This window comes from Thamnophis elegans, chromosome 2 (assembly GCF_009769535.1).
Source record: "Thamnophis elegans isolate rThaEle1 chromosome 2, rThaEle1.pri, whole genome shotgun sequence".
In the NCBI taxonomy this organism is placed as follows: Eukaryota; Metazoa; Chordata; class Lepidosauria; order Squamata; family Colubridae; genus Thamnophis; species Thamnophis elegans.
The window spans coordinates 49,445,274-49,450,603 of NC_045542.1; positions in this window are offsets into that span (position 1 = coordinate 49,445,274).

Genomic DNA, 5,330 nt, shown 5'->3' on the forward strand with positions numbered 1-5,330 from the left:
TTTCTGACCTCTAATTCCACCAAACTGTAGAGTTTTTAGAAAAATCAGAAGGTATATTGTGCCAACGATGTATGAATTAACAAATCTTCAACACTTAACAGTGCTGGGGGGTGGGTTTCTTTGGGTTTAATTCACTTAAAGCCTTCAAGTTATTAATAAAAAGAGCTGATTTTATTACAAGCTGTTTTGAGCTCTGTGAGAAGGCAAGTAAGATGCAACTTTAAAAACCAAATATACAGGACACAACATAAGTAAATCTGCAGTAAATCAGGCAAAAATATGCACAACAAAATGTAATTCAGAGAGGCTACATTTATAATTTCAATTGATAAGACTACTCCAGTTCAAAACTGATTCTAGGCAGCATACAATTACAACCTAAGAAGAAACAAAAGGAATATTACAGAACAAGGAAATGGATATCACAACCAAAGCAAACTACAGATCAAATGAGCCCGTCACTGATGAACTTGTAGTAAAAGCCAGGTTTTTAGAGAGTTTAAAAGCTTGTAGGGGCAGGGTGGATCCAAATCTTTCTAATTTTGACCTATGCCTGTTAGGGTCTGTAAACACATTTGTGATTTATTACTGCGTTCCAGTGGCTATTTTTTTCCACTTAAGGAGGTCTCTGACTCCTTTACAAAGACTTAATGCATGGAAGGATAGAGGAACTACTGGCACAGATTTTGTTCCTAACTTCTATCTAAACTCCAGTACTGCTGATAGTTTTAACTCAAGGTATCTTTATATGAACTTACAGTCATGCCATATTGGGGCACTCACATGTCACAAGAGACATTTTGGTCTAGAAAGTAGGAGATCATGAGTTCATGTCATGCCTTAGCCATGAAACCAAGCTAGGTGCCTTTGGGCCAATCACTCTCAGCAAAATCAACCCACCTAACAGGGTAGTGGTTGTGGGGAAAATAGGAGGAGGAAGGTTTGGCATCTTGAATTATTTGTAAATTATAACAAAGGTGAGATACAAGTTCATTAAATTAGGCACTAGATTTAGAACAGCTGTAGTCACTGGAAAACAGCATAAATCTCAGGTTTATCACAGTAATATCCAACTGGAGTCTTTCATCAATGTATTTTCTCTTTCCTTAGCTGCCTTGGCTGATTCAGTCCAGTGTTTCTCAATCTTGGCTGCCTGAAGATGGGTGGACTTCAGCTCCCAGAATTCCCCAGCCAGCCTGTGACCTACTCCCAGTTCTGCCACTATGAGCAGTGTAACAATCAATGCAATATAAAAGGGACGCATGTTCAAAGCCCCACCTACCTGGCAGATGAAAGACCCAGTCTTTGAGTCTTGTTTCGAACCTTTGTCAAACATGCAGAATAGAGTTCTGCTTCAGTGGGGGCATTTTTAAATAATTGAGCCCCTCCCACAGGCTAGGTTGAACAAGCTGTTTTCCTTCACATGGTGAGTGAGACCAATTTATTTGGTCTCTAGAAAAGCAGGGCATTGTTCTCCATTCAGAGACGGGCAGGTACCAGTAGATTAGCTGCTTGGTTCCTCACCCAGCGCTGTATGTAGGTCCTTATCTTTCCTTAATATGTGCAAATTAAAGCATGACTTTAGTCCTTGGTAATCCGTAATCCATAAGAGAGTAGCACGCTCCCTCAGGTTTACATTTTCCTCTCTGCGTGAGAAGCTTGCCCTGCCAAATGTAATCCTGGCTGTTTGATTAATCTTCTCAATCTTTTCTTATATAAAAGGGAGGGTGGAATTAAAGATTAGACATTCGGATAAGCTCCACCCCTGCTTCCTGATCTCCACGTGGAAGATGGACCAGTCTGTTAATGTGAAAGTGCAGCTTTACCTCTGTGGGTGTGAATTTGTGAATGAATGAGCGCAAGCACCCACCCCTTAGCAATCCCTGACCTGCAGTCAAGGGTCAGAGGAGCAAATTCTGTAGTAGGCATGAGGCAAAAGCAAAGTAAAAGCTGAAAGAATAGGATGGAATGAATGGAGGCGGAGGTGTGTCTGGCAGCCACACAATAAATCGTCAGTAATTAGAATAATCTCTCACACCCTTTTGAAAGTACAGCTAAGACTTATGATTTGCAAAATGGCTCTGAAGATTTGACACGCTATGGCTACAGAAACTTGCTGCTGAATAGCAGGAATTAAAAACCATGCATGACTCTTAATGTTGCTTCATATTCTCAGTCATGGTGTTTCATATATCTATTAATTTATTAGTCATCCTATGTTTATACAATAAGCTTTACTGGGTTAGTAGGGTAGTGTTAAAAAGGAAATTTGTACTAGATTCTGCCATTCAGCCAGGGGGAAGTATTGAGAAGTTTTTAGGAAGGTTAAACCTCCAGTCAGACCCTAACAAAGGGGGCTGGGTGGCGGAAAGGAGATTCCTCCAAGAAGTCCATCAGATTCCTTTTAACACCCTTCGGGCCCCAGGTAGGAAGACCGAAAGAAGAAAGGACTGTGTTTGTTTGTGTGTGTGTATTAGTAAATCAGGCCCCAACAAATTACTCTTAAGACAGCAGCCCCTTTTCAGGATTGAGAGGACACTAATGGTGTATACAGCTAGTGAACAAAGAAGTCTGCTGGGGAGGATTCCTCTTTGCTAGAAGTTACAAACCGAATAAACTTTTAGCAAACATACAGGAATGCAACGGGAGGATAATCACATGCTATAACATAGATTCATTTATGTCCCCCCCTCACCCCCAAACATATTAATAATGTTTATAGCTATGCAATTAAATGGTGAACTATAAATTGCAGTAATTGAAAAAAGTGCCCAGTTTCATCACAGTAATTCATTTTGGATTGGATTGGTACTAATACCACTCGATAAAGCCTTAGTAAGACCACACCTAGAATACCTAGACATGATAGCAGTGTTCCAATATTTGAGGGGCTGACAGAGAGAGGATGGGGATCAAGCTATTTTCCAAAGCACCTGAAGGCCAGACAAGGAATAATGGATGGAAACTGAACAAGGAGAGATTCAACCTGGAAATGAGAAATGTTCTGACAGAACAATCAACCAATGGCCTTGATCAACAATCATCTTGCCTTCGGAAGTTTTAAGGGCTTCATCACTGGAAGCTTTCAAGAAGACTCTGGACTGCCATCTGTCAGAAATGGTGTAGCGTCTCCTGCCTGGATTGAAGTTGAACTAGATGACCTACAAGGTCCTTCCAACTCTGTTAATCTGTTAAGGCCTCACCCTTATGCCCCAGTGTGGTTTAAAATAGCTGCATTTCAGAAGAAATGGCAAATGACGCTTGAGATCATAGCCATTTATCACTAAGCTGCAATGATGCCATTTTGCAAACGCTGCTTTTTTTCATCCCAAATTTAACTGCATTTAGTCACAGGGTTTGTATAACAACACGACACACATCTCATCTCTTCCCTCTTGATGCCATCACTCACTGGAGGCCTACGTATGAGATATTGGGATTTTCTCATTACAAAATATTAACTTGGCATATCGGCAGGAAAATGGACAAAATGTGTGTGTGAGTGAGTATTGTTAGAAAACCTGATTGAAAGGTTACTAAAGCAATATATTGTTGTATAATAAATTGCATATGGATGCACAATCTTTCTGAATAACCAAACTAGATTTGTTGTCAACTACAACTTTTAGTATGGTTGCATTTGCTTTCACAGCATTCTCTAACTTTACCCAAATGGGAGCAAAAAGTTGCAGAACAATATGAAGGAAGACGAAAACCATCAGAAGTTATGGATTGTAATCATAATTCCTAAAATAACTGTGACAAAAAACTTTTCTAGTGTTCTCTCAACATATGGGAAACAAATGCATTGTAGTGGAAGAGGCAAGAGAGGCTTTTTCCACATGCGACAATATTTCTGAGGCTGAATGGAAATCTGAAGAGAAATCACCATATACCTACTGTACTTGCATGTGTTCTCAAGTGGCACAATCTGAAGCTCTTGAGAATCTAAGTTTATCCCACCAAGGATTCCAAACAGTGCCATCCAATTGTAATTTTGATTAAAACTAAAGGATAAAATATTTAAATTAATGACTGGATAGTAGTAATATTGTATTTGCATTTAATTTGTTTACACAGAAAGAAAATATAGCTAGTTCCACCTGCTGTATTTTGCAACATTCTCCTGAGAGGCCAAGTCAGGTCAAGGGCTGCTCTTGGCTAAGTAAACAGCATGCAACCCAGGTCACACTTACTCTAAGATAATTTATGAAGCTGTTAGAAGAAAATCTTTCTGGATCACAATATAGTAACAAGATATTTTTACTGTGAATTATTTCTGGTTCTTCAAGTGCCCAAATATTTAAGAGTTTCTAATAACATTTACTTGGTCATCCATTTAATTTAGTGGCATTTATTTCTAAGAATCACCATAGTCTGATAAGAGTAAGCACTGTAATTTGTCCTAATGACCTATCTGATATCCAGAGTGGAGGGTGTGGATTTTTATAATGAGAATTATTCTTTCAGCAATATTTGTTCACAAACATGTCAATATTCATGGGTTGTTATGCAGACAAACCCACAGAATACTCAAAACCTGGGTCTCTCTTGAAAGCAAATAACTTTGTATTTTTAGTGTAGCTGTTTTAGAATAAAATCTATTTCTTTTATGCCTCCTTTGGAAAAGATTAGTAAGTGGCCCAAATAACTTTCCCAAGTAAGTTATTAAAGAATGGGCTTATGCTTAGTCAATGTCCTTTATGATGCATATAACCTGTTCTAATATACCATTCATCACTGAGGTGAGTAACCCTTTATCCTATTAGGGCCACATCTCTTAAGGGCTAATCCACCAGAGATATTCAAGGTTGGGCAAGTAAGCTAAGACCAAAGCTAGACTTCAGTGGAAATTCCCATTTTCTCTCTGGACTAACAGCTTGCAAAGTAAGAACAACTAGCTATCATTACAGGCTCTTAAAAGAGAAGTTGGAAATCAGGCTAACAGCAGTACCAAGTTAGGTCAGGAGCCATTGATAACTACCCACCTCTGTGCCAGTAGTAGAACCATTGTCTTTTCACTGTTCAAAATCAACATGAAACACATAAGTGTGCTGCTTTCATTTTTGGCATCATTTGACTTGTTGATTTGCAGATTTCCAACAAAGGCGTAGTTGCAGACACTATTTTCATTAAGCTATAAACATAAAAATCTAAATCCAATAGTCCATTGTCCTGATAATTATGCCTTTCTTGAGTTTTTCGGTCCTTTTACACACATCATCTTGCCTGTGCCCAATGCCAGCTTCAAACAAATCTTTAATTTTTTTAATTTAGAGTTCATACATACTGTGCCTTAATTGTATTTTAGTTATAATAGTCCAAAAAAC